We start from the raw sequence: 24,305 nt of genomic DNA on the forward strand, positions 1-24,305 counted from the left end.
AGTTATCCACTTTGTTGGAAAAAACAGAAAGCCAGAGTATTTCTTAAATGGTGAGAGCTTGGGAAATGTTGATGTCCAAAGGGACCTGGGTGTCCTTGTTCATGAGCCACTGAAAGCTAACATGCAGGTGCAGCAATTAAGAAGGTGAATAGTATGTTGGCCTTCATCACAAGGAGATTTGAGTACAGGAGTAAAGGTGTCTTTCAGCAATTGTATAAAGGCTTGTGAGACCACACCTGGAGTATTGGGCACAGCTTTAGTCTCCTTATCTAAGGAAGGATATACTTGCCATAGAGGGAGTACAGCGAATGTTCACCAGACTAATCCCTGGTTTGTGGGATTGTTTTATGAGGAGAAATTGAGGAGACTGGGCCTGTATTCTCCAGAGTTTCAAAGAATGAGAGAAGGTCTCATTGAAACTTACAGGGCTCGACAGGGTGGATGTAGCTGGATGTTTCCCTGGCTGGTCAGTCTAGAACCAGGGAACACAGTCTCAGAATAAGGAGCAGGTCACTTAAGACTGAAATGAGGAGGAATTTCTTCACTCAGAGGGTGGTGAATCTTTGAAATTCTCTACCCCAGAGAGCTGTGGAATCTCAATCATTGAGCATGTTCAAGACAGAAATCGATAGATTTCTGGAGACTAATGATATCAAGGGCTATGGAGATAGTTCAGGAAAGTGGCGTTGAGGCAGATGATAGTCATGATCTAATTGAATGGTGTAGCAGGCTTGACAGGCCGAATGGCCTCCTTCTGCTCCTACATTCCTATGCTACCTGTGGAAGAGAATTCCAAAAATGACCCTCTGAGAGAAGAAATTCTTCCCCATCTCTGTCTTAAATGGGAGACCCCTTATCTCTAAACTGTGCTCCATATTTCTAGATTCCTCCACAAGGAGAAACATCCCCTCAGCATCCACATTGTCAATACCCCTCAGAATCTTGAATGTTTCAATAGGGTCACCTCTCATTCTTCTAAACTCCAATGAGCATAGGCCCAACATGCTCTACCTTCCTTCATAAGGAATCAGCCTCGTGAACTAGTTTGAAGCTCCACTAGGCATTGAGAAGGGCATTGAGTGAATTCATTCCCTGTCTCCAGAAGTTAATAATTTTCTTAAGAGTGGGATCGGTGAAGGAGCAACGATTTGGGCGTCCAGATAATCACTAATTCGCTAAAGTAACCCAAAATATGAAATGGAATGTTAACCTTTAACTGGGTTGGAGCACAAAGGGCTGGAAGGTCTCATTCAATCGCAGAGCCTTGGTCAGGCCCCATCTGTAGCACTGTGCTCAGCGCCTCAGGAAGGATCTTTTGGCATCGGAGCACAGTTCCACAGAACTGCACAGAAGGGTCATGAGGACTCGAAACGTCAACTCTTTTCTTCTCCGCCGATGCTGCCAGACCTGCTGAGTTTTTCCTGGTAATTCTGTTTTTGTTTCGGCCTCCTCCTGTGTTGTATGGTGCCATAACATTTTTCAGGGAATGTTTTTCATTTCTCTGACCGTGTAGGGTCCTCTCTCACTCCCCATTCCCCGGCCAATGACAACCTGAGCTACAGCGCCTGCTGAATCCCGTGGGATTACTTCCCGGCCTTGGTCAGGACACTCAGGAAAGGAGAGAAGATGAGGCGGGGACGAGATAACCTAATAATAAAAGAATCATTAACAGCCGTTTGGGCTTTTATTTTGTTCATCGTTAGGTTTGACTCCCTGAGCCATGTGAAGATTAATGAGGCTGCTACAGAATTTTTCATTAAACCTAGTTCCATACTTAATTACTCCTAAAATTAGATTCTCGTCATAAGGATATATATCACAGGCTCCTCTGATTGAATTAGACACCAGGGGATATTAAATCAAACCTTGAAAAAGAAACAGAAATTTCTCCTGATGAAAACCGGGGCCTGGTCTCCACGGGCTCCTTCAAATACCCAACGCTCCTGATTGGATCAGCCAGTGTCAGAGAGGCAAGGAAGACTCGCATTTCTATAGTGCCTTTGGTGACCTCAGCTTATCTCAAAGCACTTTACAAAAGCAATTAAGTGCTTTTGATGTGTAGTCACTGTTGTAATGTAGGAAGCATGGCAGCTAATTTGTTTACAGCAAGATCCCACAAGCAGCCATGTGATAACACCCAGATCATCTATTATTTGTGGTGAATTTGACTGAAGGCTAAACATTGGCCAAGGGCACAGGGGAGAGCTTCCCTGCTCTTCAGCTCCCTGCAATCCATTTCAGATTGTTCTTACAAAGAGGCAGTGCAGGAGCAATGGGTCGAATGGCTTACTTCACTGCTGTTCTTTGTCTCTTGGCTGGGTGCCTGGCTTGTGCCTCTTTTTATTTGTTCATTGACATAGTCTACTGCATCTTCCTCCTCCAACACCTCTCCACCTGTGACCAGCTCAGTTGAACTGCCCTGGGTAGGTTTGACTCTTACACTCTACAGCCATACCCTCCTCATGCCCCTCACCCCACCCCACTAGAACTCTCCTTTCCTCCACTCTTCCCGGTATACTACTCCCCTTTCCTTTACCCACACAATTGGAACCTGGGCCTCCTAGACCTGAAGCTCAGGAATTCCTTCCCTAAACCTTTACACAAAGGGCCTTTTTCTGTGCTGTAGACCTCTATGACTCTAAGACCTCTCAACTTTTCTCTCCTCCTTTAAGATGTCCCTTGAAAGCCAACTCTCTGATCGAGTTTTTAGCCACCAGTCCTAATAGCTCCATCTTTTTGTCCAGTTATACCTCTGTGAGGCACTTTAGGGGAATTTTCCTACACTAAAGGTACTATCTAGATGTCTATGAACTGAGTGCTGAGTGGATAGCAGTCACCACTAAGTCAGAAGGCCATGGGTTCAAGTCCCGCTTCAGGGGCTTAAAGCACAAAGTCTAGGCTGTCATCCCAGTACTGAGGGAGTGCCTCATTGTTAGAGGTGCTGTCTTTCAGGCCCCATGTGCAAACTCAGGCAGATATGAAAGATCCCATGGCAGCACTCAAAGAGGTGGAGGCGAGTTCTAGCCAGTGCCCTGGCCAACATTTATCCCTCAACCAACTTCACAAAAACTGATTGTCTGGGTATAATGACATTGCTGTTTGTGGGCTGTTTATCCTATATTACAATAGCTCAAATGAACTTCACTAAAGCTCTTTCAGAGATCATGAGGCTCTGAAAGGCGCTATGTAAATGCACATTCTTTCTTTTACTAGAATGAAGAATGCAAACCCAAGAATAGACGCCAGGATAGCAGGAGAACTGGGTAAAGGGTCCACACGTTCTCGCTGAGGGAACTGAGAGAAGGCCGCCATCTTGCCATTGACTAACCATGGGGAAGTTGGACAAATAGGGTAAGAATGAACAGGTGGATGGCGCACTTAGTGACAATAATGGCTGCTACACTGAATAACTATGAGTTCACAATATCACACCTGGCACGACAACTTATATTTATATAGTGCCTTTAATGGAGTAAAATGTCCCAGGGTTCTTCACAGGAGCATTTGGAGTTTCACACCAAACCACATAAGGAGGTATTAGAGTGGATGTCTAAAAGCTTGGTCAAAGAGGTAGGTTTTAAGGAGCATCTCAAAAGGAGGAGAGAGATAGAAATGTGGAGGTTTAGGGAGGGAATTCCAGATCTTGAGTCCTTGGCAGCTGAAGACACAAACACCAATTTTTTAATATATCCGTTCATGGGATGTGGGCTTCGCTAGCTATTGCCCATCCCTAATTGCCCTTGAGAAGGTGGAACAATTAAAATCAATGATGTGCAGGAGGGCAACTGGAGGAGCGCAGAGATCTTGGAGGGTTGCAAAGCTGGAGGAGGTTACAGAAACGATAAGGAGGGGAGAGGCCATGAAGGGACCTGAAAACATGGGTGGCAATTTTAAAACCGAGGCACTGCCTGGCCGCGAGGTAATGTAAGTCAGTGCTTCACGTATAAGGACAGCTATACTTCTTCAGCGTGTACTCAGAGAGCTTTCATTGAACTGACTTAAGGGGAAGAATTTTCCAGTCGTCGAGCGGGGTTGGGGCCCGCTTGCCGACGCGTAAAGTGACGCGCGGTGACATAGGGCAGGATTCCCGACATCACCACGCGTCATTTAGATACGGCTGCGCGACCACCGAGCTGTCAAAGGCCTATTCAAGACATAAAGAAAGTAGTTAAAGTTGTTAAGAAAGCTGCCCGTCCAACCTTAAGGTTGTCGGGCAGCCAAAGAGCCCAGGCGGCCTTCACATTTTTCATGGAACCTCATCCACGGGCGGGATGTGGTTTCATGTGGGGTTTATTAATTAAATAAGAATTTTTGAAAAAATTAATGGACATGTCCCCACTCATGTGACAGGGAATCTACCCCACCCCCACCCCCCCCCACCCCACCCCCCCGACCATCCGCACAGGGAGCTCACAGCACATCCAGGTGTGCATCACGCTGGGTGGGCCATAATTGGCCTGCCCACGTAAAATGGCAGCGCGCCCCCAATCGGGGGTGCCAATCGGGTTCGTGCTCAGTCCCGCCAACCCCCACACAAGCCCCCCCCCCCCCACCCCCTCCTCCGAGGGGGAGGGTAATTCAGCCCAAGATGTCTGCCCCCAGAGGCAGAGTGCCTCATGTCAGAGTCACATGACTATGGCAAGCCAGTTAGTCAGTACAGCATCGCACAACACAGTCAGTCAGCAAGCACAGGGGTGATAGTGAATAGGACTTGGTATGAGTTACGTTATATGGACAGCAGAGTGTTGGATGGCCTCAGGTTTAAGAGGGTAGGAGCTGGGAGGCTGAATAGGAGTGTTGGAAGAGTCAAGTCTAGAGGTAACGAAGGCATGGGTGAGACTCATAGAGGCTCATAGACGTTTACAGCACAGAAGGAGGCCATTCGGCCCATCATGTCCACGCCGGTCAACAAGGATCTGACTACACTAATCCCATTTTCCAGCACTTGGTCCAAAGCTCTTGAGGCTACGGCAATTCAAATGAATATCTAAATATTTAAATGTCACCAAGAGTTCCTGACTCAACCACCCTTTCAGGCAGTGAGTTCTAGTCTCCCACCATCTTCTGAGTGAAAAAATTTCTTCTCAACTCCCCTCTTAGCCTTCTACCTCTTACCTTAACTCTATGCCCCCTGGTTATTGACCCCTCTACTAATGGAAAAAGTACCTTCCTATCCACCCTATCTATGCCCCTCATAATCTTATACACCTCAATCAGCAGCAGATGAGTTGAGGTAAGGATGAAGTCAAGGGGGTGTTATGGAGGTGGAAATAGGCAGTCTTAGCGATGGCACAAACATGTGGTCCATAGCTCACCTTTGGGGTCAAATATGACACCAAGATTGCGAACATTCTGGTTCAGCCAGAGCCAATGGCCTGGGAAAGAGATGGAGTCAGTTGCTAGGCAGCAGAGTTTGTAGAAAGGTTAATAATCTGTATTCCCAGCAGTGAGCCCACATTCTCCACTCAGTGCTGGAGTCATTTCCTTCATCAGTTCCATAATTAGGCCCCATTGAAAGACGAGCAGCTTTGGCTGATCAAAGCCAAGGTCTGGCCTTGTTAGAAATGGAAACAGGGGCCTTGGTTACTTCATGAGGTGAGGATTGAGGATGCATACAATAGTTCAGAGGCTCCGTTAATGGATCCCTAATCCAGAGAACTCTGGGTTCAAATCCCACCTATCGCAGTTTGAGAATACAAATTCAGATTGGAAAGAACGTAAATGTGATCATGAACCTGTCTGATACACTTGAAAGCTCACCCAGTTCACTTCTATCCCTTAGGGATGGAAAACTTCCATCCTTACCCAGGGACCATATATGATTCCAGTGCCACACCAATGCTGTGGGTGTCGCTGTCTAGGCCAACATGTGTTGCCCGTCCCTAATTGCCCTTGAGAAGGTGGTGGTGAGCTGCCTTCTTGAACCGCTGCAGTCCGTGTGCTGTAGGTACAACCACAGTGCTGTTAGGGAGGGAGTTCCAGGATTTTGACCCAGCGACAATGAAGGAACGGTGATATATTTCCAAGTCAGGATGGTGAGTGGCTTGGAGAAGACCTTCCAGATGATGGTGTTCCCATGTATCTGCTGCCCTTGTCCTTCCAGATGGTAGTGGTCGTGGGTTTGGAAGGTGCTGCCTAAAGAGCCTGGATGAGTTTCTGCAGTGCATCTTGTAGATGGTACACACTGCTGCTACTGTGCATCGGTGGTGGAAGGAGTGAATGTTTGTGGATGTGGTGCCAATCAATTGGCTGTTTTGTCCTGAATGGTGTCAAGCTTCTTGTGTGTTGTTGGAGCTGCACTTATCCAGGCAAGTGGAGAGTATCCCATCACACTCCTGACTTGTGCCTTGTAGATGGTGAACAGGCTTTGGGGAGTCAGGAAGTGAGTTACTCACCACAGGATTCCTAGCCTCTGACCTGCTCTTGTAGACACAGTATTTATGTGGCTAGTCCAGTTCAGTTTCTGATCAATGGTAACCCCCAGGATGTTGATAGTGGGGGATTCAGTGATGGGAATGCCATTGAACAGCAATAGGCGATGTTTGGATTCTCTCTTGTTGGAGATGGTCATTGCCTGACACTTGTGTAGCGTGAATGTTACTTGCCACTTGTCAGCCCAAGCCTGGATATTGTCCAGGTCTTGCTGCATTTGGACATGGACTGCTTCAGTATCTGAGGAGTTGCAAATAGTACTGAACATTGTGCAATCATCAGCGAACATCCTCACCTCTGACCTTAGAATGGAAGAAAGGAATGGGCAATAAATGCCGGCCTTCCGGGTTGAATTCCATTTGCCACTTTTCTGCCCACCTGACCAGTCCATTGATATCTTCCTGCAGTCTACAGTTTGCCTCCTCACTATTTACCACGCAGCCAATTACTGTGCTGTCTGCAAACTTCTTTATAATTCCCCCTACATTTACATCCAAATCATTAATATATAGCAGAAATAGCAGGGGACCTAGTACTGAGCCCTGTGCAACACCAGTGGAAACAGCCTTCCAGTCACAAAAACACCCATCAACAATTACACCATGTTTCCTGCCACTGCGTTAATTTTGTATCTAACTTGTTACATTCCCCTGGATCCCAGTGGCTTTTATTTTTTTAACCAGTGGGACCTTGTCAAAAACCTTGCTAAAATCCATGTAGAGCACATCGACTGCACTACCCACATCAATCCTCCTTGTTACCTCCGCAAAAAATTCAATCAAGTTAGACAGAGGCGACCTTCCTTTAACAGATCCGTGCTGACTGTCCTTGATAATCCGCGCCTTTCCAAACGCCAGTTTATCCTAACTCTCGGAATTTGTTTGACTAGTTCCTCTCCAAGCCACACCCCATCCTGTCTTGGAAACATATCGCCGTTCCTTCACTGTCAAAATCCTGGAACTGCCTGACCCTAACAGCACGATGGGCAGAATTTTACGCTCAGCGAGCAGGTGAGCGCCCAACACGCCCGAGTGTAAAATGACCCACGATAACATCGGGCCCGCCAATAATTAGAAGGCCTGTTAAGGTCATTAACAAGCTAATTAAATTCAAATTTACGTTGCCTGTCCTTACAGTTGGCAGGCAAGAGAAAAGGCCAAGCAGCCTTTATGTGTTTTTGGGAAACCTCATCCACAAACAGGATGAGGTTTCCTAAAGCAAATAAACATTAAATAAAAACTTTATTTTAAGGAATTAAAAACATCTCATGTGACAGAGTCACAGGAGGGGGGCGTTTCCGTGCCACAGGGAGATTGAAAAGCTCTTTCGCCTGCGTGTGCCAACTGTGCTCTGAGCCAGGCTCTTCCTCTTCCTCCTCCTCCTCCTCCCCACCCGCACAGGCAGTGCTCGGCGCTGCCGCTCCCGATCCACGCAAGGCAGGCCCCAATTGGCTCGCCCGCCTGAAATCGCGGAGCGGAGCCGATTGCGGGCAGCCCGACTGCGCCCCCCCCCCCCCCCCCCCACCCCCCACCCCCCCCCCCCACTCCACCCGACCCTGCCGAGCACACCCCGCCAAGGGCAAAATCCTGCCCTACGGGTGCACCTACACCACAGGGGCTGCAGTGGCTCAAGAAGGCGGCTCACCACCACCTTCTCAAGGGGCAATTAGGGATGGGCGATAAATGCTGGCCCAGCCGGCAACATCCATATCACATGAACAGGAGGAGGCAGTGGTGTACGGTTATTGTTATTGCCCTAGTAACCCAGGCTCAAATCCCACTGTGGCCGATGGTAAAATTGGAATTCAGTAAAAAAATTTGGAATTAAAGGTCTAATGAGGACCATGAAGCCATTGTTGATTTTTGTAAAATCCCATCCGGTTCACTAATGTTCTTTAGGGAAGGAAATCTACTGTCCTTACCTGGTCTTGCCTGCATCCAGACCCACAGCAATGTGGTTGACCTTTAAATGGCCTAGCAAGCCACTCAATTCCCAAGGGCAAATATGGATGGGCAATAAATGCTGGCCTAGCCAGCGACACCCTCATCCCATGAATGAAAAATTTAAAAAAAAACTAATTTTCCCACTACTGAGGTTAGACTGACTGGCCTGTAATTATTCTTGCTCAAGACAACAACTTGTCTTTATATAGCATCTTTTAACGTCATTAAAATGTCCCAAGGTGCTTCACCAAGGCAGAATAAAGCAAAATAAGACCCTCAAGGGTCTTGTTTAGTCTTGCTTCCTTTCTCAGATGTGGAAGAAAACAAAAAGAGGACCCATTCACTGCTCTGGATCCCATGGCCTATTTCAGCATTACCACAAAGCCTTTTACTCATTTAAATCCCTGGCTCGGAGGGAGAGAACCCATGAATGAGCACAGTTCATCAGAACTAAAGTGGTCCTCCCCAGCAAATTTCTTTAAACATCCAGACGGAAAAAAAAAAATTCCTCCTATGAAGTTTGTTGAAACCTTGGCCTACAGGCTGAACCCTTTGAAGTGCCTTTAATTAGAAGCTGGACGAGCAGGGGAGTACCTCTTCTAATTGATCCCGGGGTAGGTCTGGTCAGAGTCCTAGCCACATTACCAAAGTGCAAAATTGTCTTTCCGCTGTTGGAAATAAGAGGGCCTTTTACAATTCCCCACAATATGGCCCCCAAATGAAAGAACAGCAGTCTAATCAAGGCTGAGGTCAGGCCTCTTCAGGAATGTAAACAGGGCTCTCAGTTACTTTGATGGGGTACAGTTTGCCAAACCCAACACACTTCTTACCTCTCTCTGCGGTATTTCACAGACTGAGAGTTCTGTGAGGTCACGTCCTCCTCATTAAAGAACATTCCTTGGCAGGATAATATCTAATATCACCAGCTGTCAGACATTAAGACACTGTTTAGCTTGTTACACAGTTAATTGCCAAGCAAATGAAGAATGAATAAGTCCAGATAATGTGATTTCTAAGTGAACCAGAAATTTTGATGCCAGCAGAGTGAATTGCTTCCTCTGCTGTGTACGGTGCCTGTACAGGAGTTCAGACTGACACTTGCACAGAATGCACAGTACCAGGTTTTGGTGCAAGTCATTCCGATTTAACCATTATGTGCAGTGCATGTGCAGGAGCTGACGCCGAGACACACACGGTCTGTACAGTACCAGATGGGAGTGAACGTTTCCTTGTACCTGCTGTGCACTGATACTGAGACACGCGAGTCATACGTTAATAAGCAGGTGTAACATATTGCATAGGATTACAAAAACAGAAAATTTACAGCGTTTTGAGGCCATTCAGCCCATCATGACTGTGCCGGCTGAAAGAGAGCTATTGAGGCTAATCTCCACTTTCCAGCACTGGATCTGAAATCCTATAGGTTACAGCACTTCAGTTGTACCAAGAATCCAAGGATTTTTTTAAATGCAATGAGAGTTTCTGCCTCTGCTACCCTTTTAGGTAGTGAGTTCCAGACCCCCACCACTCTGGGTGAAACCCCAACCCCCCACAACTAACCCTTACTTCAAATCTATGACCCCTGATTATTGACCTCCCTGCTAACAAGAATTGGTTCTTCCCATCCACTCTACCTTGGCCCCTCATAAATTTTATATCTCAAGTGAATCTCCCTCAGCCTTGATCCTCTGTTCCAAATAACAAATTCCAATCTTTCTTCATAGCCAAAGTTCTCCATTCATGGTAACATCTTCATAAGTCTCCTCCGTACCCTCTCCAGTCAAATCACATGGAGTGATGACCAGGACTGTATGCAGTACTCTAGCTGCGGACTAACTAGTGTTTTATACAGTCCTACCTCCCTGCACTTATAGTCTATGCCTTAGCTAAGACAGGAAATTATCCCGTTTGCCTTCTTAAACGCCTTGGATGGAATTTTCCCTGCTTTGCGCTAAGTGTGTTGGAGGGCTTGAGAAACGACGTTTACCCCGCTGGCTCCGGTGGTCGGTTTTTGAGGTGTATTGTCTGCTTCCCAGCGCGTCCCGCCTCATTAATAATGCATGCACGGGAAACATGTCAGATCACTGGGCAGGCGGCCTTGGGTTTGCCCCCCACGCCGTCACTTCAATGCTTCCGCACTCTGGGCGCCATATTTAAAGCGCACCAGAGCCACAGCCGACTTCATGGCCACCGACCAGGACAGCTCCATACCCCCGAAAGCCAGGAAGCTGGCAGCTCCCGAATGTCGTGATGCCTCACTTGAGTGCATTCTGGATGCCGCTGAGGCCCGGCACGATGTCCTCTACCACTGCTCTAGCCACAGGAAGCCCACCAGAGTCAAAATCCGGCCTGGGAGGCAGTGGCAGTGGTGGTAAGCACCAGCAGAGCACAGAGGAGGTCAGCCACCCAGCGCAGGAAGAGGATGAATGGTCTCAGCTGTCCTGCTGGTGTAAGTCAACCCCCTCATTTCTCACAACTCACTCACTCACAAACCCATCACCTATCCACAGGGATCTCACACTTCAAGGGACAACTAATCCTCACACACACCCTCTCATCTCCACCAGGCTCATATCCTCCAGAGCTCGCGTCCTCATCCTGCCCATGGCTCCGCTCACCACACAAACATTCACACAGAGCCATGTGTCCTGCTCACACTCTCTCCATTTGTTTTCATGCAGGAGAAGCTGGCTCACATCAGCAGGGTGAGGTCCCAGACCTGGGGGTGGAGTGACCCACATTAGGCCCCTCACTCACTTTGAGGAGTGTGTCATCGCGCTGACTGGTGAGGGTGTGGACCGTGTCTGTGGTGATGGATCCTGCACCACATCATCCCTCTCTCAACACAACTGTGAGTGTCTCTCCCTCCTGTTTCTGACTCTGCTGCCAGGCACTAACTATCTCTACTTTGGTTCACAGGGAGCTCTGCCAAGTGACCGACACCCTCAGGCAGCCAGTCCCTCAGCTCCATCCAGGCCCTCATCTCCAGCCAAGAGGACACCTCCTCCATTGAAGAGCTGGAAATAAGCAGCCTGGAAGACCCATCACAGCCTTACCCACACCCTCCACCAGCGCAGAGACACACACCTCGGTGGGGCCTAGGTCTAGGGCAGGCTCGGGTCCACAATCTGATGGTCACCGCACGGACACGTGTCCGCAGCAGGAGGAGGCAGGTTCAGCAGATCTCCCCAGCACTCAGAGGGCTGCTGGGGAAGAGGCATCTGTGAGATCGGAGTCAGGTGACGAGCCTCTGAATTCGGCCTTCCAACTCATCCTGGAGAGTCAGCAGAAGGCAGGGGAACATCACGCAGAGCTATTGAAAACCCTCACCAAGCGGCGCGCAAGTAGGAGTGCGTCCATCTGGTCTCTGATGAGGTTGTACCATATGTGCACATATGGAGGTTTCCATGGGAAGGATAGCGGATGCCATGGAGACCCTGGTCCAGCAGAGCGTGGAGATGCGCGCAGACCTGCACTCCATCGCGGTAGCTATGGGTGAGTTCCTGCAGTGGCAACGCAAGAGGGAAACGGGGCACCTCAACATCCCCCCAGGTGTCCTTCCCCTCAAGGGAGGAGGAGCGGCAGCTGGACGCCCCTGAGTCATCCACTCAGGAATCTCAGAGGGTCTCTGCTCTCTCCGAGTCCCCTTTGCCTGTGAGCCCCTCACTCTCGTCCTCTGTCACTGCAGAGGGAGCAGCTGGCCCACAGGAGGGCAGCCAAAGCAAGCCGAGGCCCTCAAGGCCTTGGTGTTCCAGAGGATGCACGCTGCAGTCATCAGAGGCAACAGGCCAACCATTGCACAGGCTGTCTCCACCCCTGCTGCGGATGTCAGGGCAGCACCTAGAAGACGTGTTAGGCCTAGAAAAGTCAGGAAATTTTGACCACAAGTGGTTGCATGGGTGAACGCATTTTGTCATCTGGAAATATATTCACTTTCTCTGAATAATGTGTAATGGTGTCTTTCAGCTTCATTTACAGGCTTTGCGAGGCCTCCCCCGTATCACCCCACCAGCCCCAGCCCCACAGTTGCACGCAGCCAGACCAGGAGTGAACCTGGAGGGAGAAGTTTGTGTGTGGCACAGCCTTTCGGAGCCTCTCCCACCCTCACAGAGCCTCCACCCAACACACCCATCTCACTGTCCTGAGCATTTTTCAACGCTGCCTGCTGGGGTTCTCATTCAGTTGTCCATCTGAGCTGAGCTGCGTCTCCGCCCAGCCACTGATCGCACTGCCAGCAGCATCTATTCCTGTCCAACACGAGGCTCCGCTCACTTTAGATTCATGTGAAATGGTGGTCGTTAAGTTTCTAGTAAGCCCCCCAATTCTTTCCCCTCCCCTAGTCACCCATGTCCTTTCCCCAATCACAATGGTTCTTCCCACCATCACCTTCCACCTCCCCACGTTACCCTATGACCCAAACCCTTCTTCTACAGGAGTGTCCAGGTGGATGTGTACACTCCCCACCCCCATCCACATTGACATTCCTGACCTCCTCCTTCCCACCCCCAGGATCTATGTTTCCCTCCATGTCCCCACCAACAAGCCTCACTGTCCCTTCTCCCAGTACCAACACGCCCTCACCCTCCCACCCTTCCGGTTCCCTCTGCCCATCTCACACTCACCATTCCATCCTACCATGCCCACCCTGTGTTTGCTCTCCAGGAAACTCACATTGACTCCACAGACCCCTCCCTTGCACTGGATATTCCAATCCCCCTTACACCTCCACCCCTCCATACACCTTCCCCACTCTGTACATCTTGTTCCCCCTTACACCTTCCTCCCCACTTACACTTCTCCCTCCCAACTTCACCCCCCAACACCTTCAATCCCCTCCATACTTTACCCCACCCTCCCTAACCCCTTCAACCCCCCTCCAACTTCATCCCCATCCCTAACCCTTCCCCCAAACCAACCCTAGCCTCACCCCAGCACCTCCCCAGTAACATTCCTCTCCCACTCATGCCTAGACTTTCTGCTACCACCAACCCCCATCCTTCACTGCTCTTCAGTATCTATCCATGGCCAAGTCCCCAGAAGATGACACGAGCCCATTGCGAAGTCCCTGGAAGATGGCGCGAGCCCACGGCCAAGTCCCTGGAAGATGGCGGAAGCTCACGGCCAAGTCCCTGAAAGATGGCACGAGCTCACAGCCAAATCCCTGGAAGATGGTGCGAGCCCACAGCCAAGTCCTTGGAAGATGGCGCGAGCCCATTGCCAAATCCCTGGAAGATGGCGCAAGCTCACAGCCAAGTCCCTGGAAGATGGCGCGAGCCCATTGCCAAATCCCTGGAAGATGGCGCAAGCTCATGGCCAAGTCCCTGGAAGATGGCGCGAGCCCACGGCCAAGTCCCTGGAAGATGGCGCAAGCTCACGACCAAGTCCCTGGAAGATGGCGTGAGCCCATTGCCAAGTCCCTGGAAGATGGCACGAGCTCACGGCCAAGTCCCTGGAAGATGGCGCAAGCTCACGGCCAAGTCCCTGGAAGATGGCACGAGCCCGTTGTGAAGTCCCTGGAAGATGGTGCGAGCTCACGGCCAAGTCCCTGGAAGATGGCACGAGCCCGTTGCGAAGTCCCTGGAAGATGGCACGAGCCCGTTGCGAAGTCCCTGGAAGATGGCGCGAGCTCACGGCCAAGTCCCTGGAAGATGGTGCGAGCCCACGGCTAAGTCCCTGGAAAATGGCGCGAGCTCACGGTCAAATCCCTGGAAGATGGCGCAAGCTCACAGCCAAGTTACTGGAAGATGGCACAAGCTCACGGTCAAATCCCTGGAAGATGGCGCAAGCTCACGGCCAAGTCCCTGGAAGATGGCGCAAGCTCACAGCCAAGTCCCTGGAAGATGGCACGAGCCCATTGCGAAGTCCCTGGAAGATGGTGCCAGCCCAGAAGAATGAGCAGAAATAAATATTGGGAAGACTAAGGCTATTGTCTTCAGTCCCTGCTCCAAGCTCTGTTCCCAAGCTACCAACTCCATCTCTCTCCCTGGAGACAGTATAAGACTAAACCAAACTGATTGCAACCTTAGTGTCATATTGAACCCTGAGATGAACTTCCAACGACATATCCCTGCCACCAGTAAGATTTCCTATTTTATCTCCGTAAGGTCAGCTGACCTTTTCCTTGTGTCATCTCATCTGCCGCTGAAACTCCCATTCATGACTTTGTTACCTCTAGACTTGACTTTTCCAATATATTCCTGATGGATCTCCCACATTCTACCCTCCATAAACCTGAGATCATCCAAAACTCTGCTGCCATATCTTAACTTGCACCAAGTCCCGTTCACCTAACACCTATCTTCTTGCTGACTTACCTTGGCCCCTGGTCAAACAACATTTTGATTTTAGTCCTTGTTTTCAAATCCGCTCCATTGCCTCACCCCTCCCTACTTCTGTAATCCCCTCCAGTCTCAAAACCCTCTGAGATATCTATTCTCATCTAATTCTGGCCTCTTGAGTATCCCCGATTTTAATTGCTCCACTATTGGTAACCCACGCCTTCTGTTGCTTAGTCCACAAGCTTTGGGATTCCCTCCCTCCACCTCCCACCTCTCTTCCTTCCTTTAAGGTACTGCTTAAAACCCAACTCTTTGACCCTTGTTTTTCATCTGCCCCAATATCTCCTTATGTGGCTCAATGCCTACCTTTAGTTTACAATCCTCCTGTGAAGCACTTTAGGATGCTGTATTAAATTACAGGTGCCTTATAAATATAAGTTGTTTTTGTTTGTGAACAATGCGACAATGTTGGCATGTCTTCCAGTCCTCCATGCCTACAGCCAGACAGGATTGGAACATGATGGTCAGAGCCTCCAGTATTTCCTCCCTTGTTTCTCTTAGCAGACTGGGATACATTCAGCTGGGCCTGGCAGTTTATCTGCTTTAAAGGATACTAGACACCTTAATACTTCCTCTCTCAGTGTGTTTATTGTATACAATATTTCATACAATTCCTCCTTAACAAGAATATCTGCTTTGTCCTCTTCTTCTCTTCAAAGATAGATGCACAGTATTCATTAAGAACAATGTGCATGTCTTCCCCCGCCACCACACAAAAGTTAGCTTTTTGGTCTTTTTCAAGAGTGAGTACTCTGGATGCTGTGCAGTATTCAATGGTTTAATTGACCTGTGTTTGATTATGTTAGTCTGTTGACTGATCTATGCTCACTGTGCTTGAATCATTAAGCCTTGGTGGAGCCTCTGAGAGCTAAAGTAAACAGAAGCTTCCAGGAAGATCTGAGAAGCCTGAGCTGTGAACGTGTGTTGTAAAGAACTTATTTGTATTTTTCTTGGACTGTGGCTTTAAAATTGGACTGTGGCTTTAAAAACTACCTTGGCTGCAGTTGAAAAGCATGTTCACTGGAACAGGATGAGGAATATCTACAATGTTGCTATCCTGGAACATAGTGTGCCATAAAGGAACAGGATGATGCCGGAAAGGAATCATGGGCTAAGGGAAACTACCTGACAACATCATTTTAATTGGCTCCTGACCAGGGTTTGGTGTGGTGACAGTGTAGGCAGTCCTAGCCTGCAAAGAGAGAAGACCTGTCCTGTATTTGTGAGATTCCAGTAATTCTGCCATAGTAGCTAGCTGGCTATTCCGCACATCTCTGTATCCTGCTTTCTCTGAAAACCCCTGTCAAGAAGAAAAGGGGAAAAATCACCAGTAGAGACATTGAAAAGCAAGTTTTTCAACCAGACTTAAAGTGCTAGGAGACCACCTCACGTCATCAACAACCAACTGCAAGGAATTTGGAAGACATCAATCAAAATCAACCCATCCAATTCTGTACTCCAGACTGGTACTATTGAACTGTTTTACCTCACTCTTAAAATCCATGTTGTGTGTGTGTGTGTTTGTGTGTGTCTGGCTGTGTGTGTGTGTGTGTGTGTGTGTGTGTGTGTGTTTGTGTGTGTCTGGCTGTGTGTGTGTGTGTGTGTGTGTGTTTGTGTGTGTCTGGCTGTGTGTGTGTGTGTGTGTTTGTGTGTGTCTGGCTGTGTGTGTGTGTGTGTGTGTGTTTGTGTGTGTCTGGCTGTGTGTGTGTGTGTGTGTGTGTTTGTGTGTGTCTGGCTGTGTGTGTGTGTGTGTGTGTGTTTGTGTGTGTCTGGCTGTGTGTGTGTGTGTGTGTTTGTGTGTATAAGATGTGGTAGAGTTTAAGTTATATAGTTAGAAGTTGGCAGTTCATATTTCTTTCTTTTGCCACCAGTTAACAACAGTTCGTTCAATAAACGTTTATTTATTTATTAAGTTTACGAACCTGGTGTTTGTAGTCTGTTACCCGAAATTAAACAGTTAGGGGCAATCTGGTGGTTTGGACAAACTTTCCACGTTTGTCACGGCTCAGGGAACAGTGGAGCTAGATATTACAGCGCACTATCCCCAGCGAGTCATGACAGTGTGTAGAAATCCTGTATTTGCCAAGATATTTTAAAGCACTGTAAGTAATCATGTTGTAGACTTAAACTAGTGTTACCTTTGTATTGCTCTGAGGTGAATAAGATGTGTAAAAGGTACAACAAACCAGCAAATACATCGATGCTGGAAATCTGAAATAAAGACAAAAAATGCTGGAGATGCTCAGCAGATATGACAGCATCTGTGGAGGGAGAAAAGGAGTCAACATTTCAGATCAAAGACCTTGCATCAGAACTGGGAGAAGTTAGACATTTAATAGGTTTTTTCCAGTGGATGAAATGAGGGAGGTTGTGAAAAATGGACAAAAGGGAAGGTCTTTAGTAGGGCGGAAGACAGGAGAGATTCAATGACAAAAGCATGAGTCATGCAGGACCAAAGGGAGACAAGTAAAGAAACAAAATATATACCGAGATCTGGTGTGAATTTGAATGATAACCAGCTGCCATTTGAAAGCAAAAATGTGAGAAAAACAAGAATAAAATGAAAACATGCAAAGAAACAGAAACAAAATGGGAATAGGGATTGATCGCTAATCTTTCTTTAGTTATCCTCTTTCTACCTTGGTATTTGCCCTCTCTTCATTTTCCCAATTTATTTTTTAATTTCACCCCTGCACTTTCAATTCTCATCCAAGCGTTTTGCAGTATTGAACTCTAGGTATTTGAAATCAATCAATAAAAAATCTGGAATTAAAAGTCTAACGGTGACGATGAAACCATTGTCGATTGTCGTAAAAACCCACCTGGTTCACTAATGCCCTTCAGGGAAGGAAATCTGCCATCCTTATCTGGTCTTCGCTTTTATACCCCTTCACATCCAGCGGGGTCTAGATATGTGAGTTGCACCCTTTTTTCTTGTGGGAGTATACTTGTTCGGAACCCTCTCGATCTCCTGATAGAATGCCTCCTGCTGTTCTGACACGGATCTACTTTCATGTTGTTATTCCCAGATCACTTTCACCGTATCACATCTCAGCTTAGTAAAATTGTCCTTTCGTCAATTTAAAATGTTTACTCGCTATCTATCTTTGTCCTTTTCCATAATCACGTTAAATGAATTGAATTATGATCACTATTTCCAAAATGCTCTCCCACTGATACCACTTTCACCTGTCCGGCTTCAATTTTTAAAACTAAGTCCAGAATTGCCCCTTCTCTTATTGAGTTTGCAACATACTGGCTGAGAGAAGTCCCGTTTCCCCTAATTTGTACAGCACATGGTGCAGGAACTGAACATTGAGACACACGTGTCGTACATTACCAAACAAGAGTGGATGGTCCCCTCTAACCCGCTGTGTACAATATGTTCACAGGAACTGGCACTGAGACTCACGTTGATTGTACAGCAACAGATGAGAAGGAATTATTCCCTTTCACCCTCTGTACATGCACAGGGACTAACATTGAGACAACACACGCTGTGCAGTACTAGATCAGAGCATGCAACGCAGTATGCAAAATCCGACTTTCATTCCCCCCTGTTGCCTGTTGTATACTGCTGTGTGAATCCATTTTGGTGAACAGATTGCTGAACAGAACTTGAGAGAGTCTCCAAGTATCGGCTGAGAGCTCTGAGTAGGTGCCAAGTGCCAATACTATCAGCAGGGGTCTCGGATGTCCTGTGTCTGCTGCCAAACCACTTTGATTTGCTTAGCACTTCCAGGAAAACCCCTGGACACAGAAGAAAAACAAAATAATAGATCATGTTTACAAGGGCTAGGCTCAAACCCAACCCACTGAGTTATAAATGATTTACTACATAGTGAAGGGCACATCTTCCCTCTGGGACCATTGCCCTTTTAAAAGGCTTTAAACCAGGCATTATCCTAAGCAAGCCTTTGGGACTGAAGGTGCCATGTTGCATTGCACTCTGATGACTGTTTTATGTTAATTTTTTTTCGGAGCTTGTTTTTACCTTCTGTCTCTTTTCTTTCTCCCAAAAGGAGGCCATTCAGCCCATCGTACCCATACTGGCTCTTTGAAAGAGCTTTCTAATTAGTTTCACTCTTGTGGTTCTCCCCCAGCACCCTGAAACTTTTCTTCCCTCAACCACATTGCTGTTGGCCTAGAGTCACATGTAGTCCAGACCAGGTAAGGACGGCAGATTTCCTTCCCTGAAGGGCATTAGTGAACCAGATGGGTTTTTACAACAATCGACAATGGTTTCATCGTCACCGCTAGACTTTTAATTCCAGATTTTTTATTGACTGATTTCAAAATCCACCAATTTATCCAATTCCCTTTTCAAAGTTCTGCATCTGCTTCCTCTGCCCTTTCAGGCAGCACACTCCAGATCACAACTCTCTGCGTCCAAAAAATTCTCAGCCAGTGAGTTATTTCTGAAGTTCAGTCACCCTTGTAACACAGGAAATACAACATTGGAGATGTGCTGCGGTTGTGACAGGCACTACATAAATGCAAGTTTGTTCATTCTCTTTTTTTCCGTCTTCTTTCTGTTATTTTTGCCTCTGACTAAACACCGTTCTGAATAACGTGATTGCTGTCTCTATAGTGATGGGAGCATGACACTTGGCCTCAGCAATGCTTCCGTGGGAAGGGTATGATCAGCCAGTGTTCTCTCTCCTAATGACTAGCTACTAACAACACTACTTCTCCCACACCCCTTCTCCCCACCAGAAAGAACCAGATTGAACTCGGTTGATAAGACACAACGTTAGTAAACTCTCATTGTCTGCACTTGCATCGCAGGAACAATGCACATCTCAGTAAGAAAGAACATAAGAACGTAAGAAATTGGAAAGGGAGTCAACCATACAGCACTTTAAACCTCTTCCATCATTCAATAAGATCATGGCTGATCTCCTGCATTAGCTTCACAGAATCTTAACGGCACAGAAGGAGGCCATTCGACCCATCATGTTTGCACCAACCCTCCAAATGAGCATTATGACCTAGTGCCATTGCCCTGCCTTTTCCCTGTACATTGTTTCTATTCAAATAACCATCTAATGTCCTTTTAAATACCTCGATTGAACCTGTGTTCACCACATTTCCAGGCAGTGAATTCCAGACCCGAACCACTCGTGTAAAAAAGCTTTTTTTTCACTTCACACTTGCTTTTTTGCAAATCACTTTAAATCTGTTTTCTCTTTCTTGATCCTTTTTTGAGTGGAAGCAACTTCTCCCTATCAACTCTGTCCAGCCCCTTCATGATTTTGAAGGTCCTTATCCTCTTAGTCGTCTTCTCTCCAAGGAGAACAGTCCCAACCTCTCCAATCTATCCCCATAGCTGAAGTTTCTCATCCCTGGAACTATTCTTGTAAATCTCTTCTGCACTCTTTCTAATGTGTTCACATCCTTCCTCTATTATGGTACCCAGAACTGTACACAATACTCCAGCTGAGGATTATCGAGTGTCTTACATAAATTCAGCATAACCTCCCTGCTCTTGTACTCTATGCCCCTATTAACAAAGCCCAGGATACTGTATGCTTTATTAACTGCTCTCTCCACCTGTCCTGCCACCTTTAATGACTGATGCACATATACACCTAGGTCCCTCTGCTACTGCACCTCCTTTAGAGTTGTACCCTTTATTTCATACTGTCTGTCCATGTTCTTCCTACCAAAATACATCACCTCACACTTCTCCACGTTGAACTTCATCTGCCACCTATCTGCCCACTCCACCAACTTGTCTATGTCCTCTTGAAGTTCCACACCGTCCTCCTTGCAGTTAACAACACTCCCAAGCTTTATATTATCCGCAAACTTTGAAATAGTCCCCTGCACACTAAGATCTAGATCATTAATATGATAAAAGCAAGTGTCCCAGTGGCAACCCTGGGGAACTCCACTACAAACCTTCCTCCAGCCCAAAAAATATCCCTTGACCATTACTCTCTGTTTCCTATTTTTCAGCCAATGTTGTACCCACGTTACTACTGTCCCTTTTATTCCATGAGCAATAACTTTTCTCACAAGTCGGTTGTGTGGCACTGCATCAAATGCCTTTTGAAAGTCCATGTACACCACATCAACAGCATTACCCTCATCAACCTCTTCTGTTACCTCTTCAAAAAACTCTGGCAAGTTAGTTAAAGACGATTTCCCTTTTAGAAATCCATGCTAGCTCTTCCTTATCAACCCATCTTTTTCCATGTGGCTACTAATTGTATCCCAAATAATTGTTTCCAGAATCTTGCCCACCACTGACGTGAAACTGACTGATCTGTAATTGCAGGGCTTATCCTTACAACCTTTTTTTGAACAAGGGTGTTGGGGGATAGGCAGTGGTAGTGTCACTGAACAGTAATCCACAGGCGCAGATGGTGGAATTTGAAATCAATCAATAAAAATTCTGGAATTAGAAGCCTAATGATGACCATGGAACCATTGTCAATTATCATAAAAATCCATCTGGTTCACTAATGTCCTTTAGGGAAGAGAATCGGCCACCCTTACCTGGTTTGGCCTACATGTGACTCCAGACCCACAGCAATGTGGTTGACTCTTAAATGTCCTTTGAAATGGCCTAGCCAGCCACTCAGTTGTATCAAACCATTAGAAAGTCCATAAGGAAAGAAACCGGATGGACCACCCAACATCGACCTAGGCACCGGAAATGACAAAGACAAACCCAGGCCTGTCGATCCTGCAAAGTCTTCCTCGCTAACATTTGGGAGCCAGTGCCAAAATTGGGAGAGCTGTCTCACAGCCCAGTCATGCAACAGCCTGGCACAGTCATCCTCCCAGAATCATATCTTGCAGATAATGTCCCAGACACCTCTATCACCACCCCTGGGTATGTCATGTCCCACTGGCAGGACAGGCCCAGCAAAGGTGGTGGCACAGTGGTATACAGTTGGGAAGCAATTGCCCTGGGAGTCCTCAACATCAACTCCGGACTCTGTGGAATCTCGTGGCATCAGGTCAAACATGGTTAAGGAAACCTCCTGCTGATTACAACATACTGCCCTCCCTCAGCTGATGAATCAGTGCTCCTCCATGTTGAACATCACTGGGAGGAAACACTGAGGGTGGCAAGGGTGCAGAATGTACTCTGGGTGGGGTACTTCAATGCCCATAACTGAATGGTTCAGTAGCACCACTACTGACTGAGCTGGCCGAATCTTAAAGGACATAGCAGCTAGACTGGGTCTGCTGCAGGTGGTGAGGGAACCAACAAGAGGGAAAAACATACTTGACCTCATCCTCACCAACCTGCCTGCTGCAGATGCATCTGTCCATGACAGTATGGGTAGGAGTGACTACCGCACAGTCATTGTAGGGACAAAGTCACATCTTCACATTGAGGATGCCCTCCATCGTGTTGTGTGGCACTATCACCATTGCATAGATTTCAAACAGATCTAGCAACTCAACACTGGCCATCCATGAGGTGCTGTGGGCCATCAGCAGCAGCAGAATTGTACTCGAACACAATCTGTAACCTCGTGACCCGGCATATCCTCCTCTCTACACTTACTATCAAGCCAGGGGATCAACCCTGGTTCAATGAAGAGAAGCAGCACCAGGCATACCTAAAAATGAGGTGTCAACCTGGTGAAGCTATAACACAGGACTACTTGCATGCCAAACAGCATAAGCAGCAAGTGATAGACAGAGCTAAGTGATCCCACAACCAACAGATCAGGTCTGGACTCTGCAGTCCTGTCACATCCAGTCATGAATGGTGGTGGACACATATATCCCACAAATATCCCCATCCTAAATGATGGGGGAGCCCAGCACATCAGTGCGAAAGATAAGGCTGAAAAATTTCCAAGAATCTTCAAGCAGAAGTGCCAAGTGGATGATCCATCTCGGCCTCCTCCAGACATCCCCAGCATCACAGATGCTAGTCTTCAGCCAATTCAATTCACTCCACGTCATATCAAGAAACGGCTGAAGGCACTGGATACTGCAAAGGCTATGGGCCCTGACAACATTCCTGCAATAGTACTGAAGACTTGTGCTCCAGAATTTGCTGGGCCCCTAGCCAAGCTGTTCCAGTACAGCTACAACACTGGCATCTCCCCAGCAATGTAGAAAATTGTCCAGATACATCTTGTACACAAAAAGCAGACAAATCGAATCTGGCCAATTACCACCCATCAGTCTCCTCTTGATCATCGGTAAAGTAATGGAAGGGGTCATCAACAGTGCTCTCAAGCGGCACTTGCTTAGCAATAACCTGCTCACTGGGTTCCTCCAGAGCCACTGAGCTCCTGCCCTCATTACAGCTTTGGTTCAAACATGGACAAAAGAGCTGAACTCCTGAGATGAGATGAGAGTGACTGCCCTTGAAATCTAGGTAGAATTTGACCAAATTTGGCATCAAGAAGCCCAAGGAAAACTGGAGTCAACGGGAATCAGGGAGCAAATTGTCCACAGGTTGTACTCATAGCTAGCACAAGGAAGATGGTTGTGGTTGCTGGAGGTCAATCCTCTGCATTTCCTACTTCCTGAAATCTGGGGGCTTGTGCCAAAATTGGGAGAGCTGTCCCACAGACTAGCGAAGCAACAGCCCAACATAGTCATCCTCACAGAACCATACCTTACAGATCATGTCCCAGCCACCACCAGCACCATCTCTAGATATGTCCTGTCCCAATGGCACGACAAGACCAGCAGAGGTGGCGGCACAGTGGTATACAGTTGGGACAGAGTTGCCTTGGGGATCCTCAACATCGACTCTGGACCCCAGCAAGTCTCATGGCATCAGGTCAAACATGGGCAAGGAAACCTCCTACTGATTACCACGTACCGCCCTCCCTCAGCTGATGAATCAGTGCTCCTCCATGTTGAGCATCAGTTGGAGGAAGCACTGAGGGTGCCAAGGGCTCAGAATGTACTCTGGGTGCAGAACTTCGATGACCATCACCAAGAGTGGCACAATCACACCACTACTGACCGAGCTGGCCGAGTGCTAAAGGACATAGCTTCTAGACTGGGTCTGTAGCAGGTGGTGAGGGAACCAACAAGAGGGAAGAACATATTTGACCTCATCTTCATCAACATACCTGCTGCAGATGCATCTGTCCATGACAGTATCGGAAGGAGTTACCACCGTACAGCCCTGAGGGAGACAAAGTCACATCTTCGCATTGAGGATACCCTCCATCGTGCTAGGATAGATTTTGAACAGTTGTAGCAACTCAAGACTGGGCATCCATGAGGTTCTGTGGGCCATCAGCAGCAGCAGAATTGTACTCGAACACAATCTGTAACCTCAGGCCCGGCACATCCCCCACTCTACCATTACCATCAAACCCTGTTTCAATGAAGAGTGCAGGAGTAGCTCCTGCCAGGAGCAGCATCAGGCATACCTAAATATGAGGTGTCAACCTGGTGAAGCTATAACACAGGACTACACGCATGCCAAACAGCAAAAGCAGCAAGTGATAGACAGAGCTAAGTGATCCCACAACCAACAGAGCAGGTCTGAACTCTGCAGTCCTGCCACATCCAGTCGTGAATGGTGGTGGACAATTAAACAACTCACTAGAGGAGGAGGCTCCACAAATATCCCCATCCTCAATGATGGAGG

Source organism: Carcharodon carcharias, chromosome 1, assembly GCF_017639515.1.
Source record: "Carcharodon carcharias isolate sCarCar2 chromosome 1, sCarCar2.pri, whole genome shotgun sequence".
In the NCBI taxonomy this organism is placed as follows: domain Eukaryota; kingdom Metazoa; phylum Chordata; class Chondrichthyes; order Lamniformes; family Lamnidae; genus Carcharodon; species Carcharodon carcharias.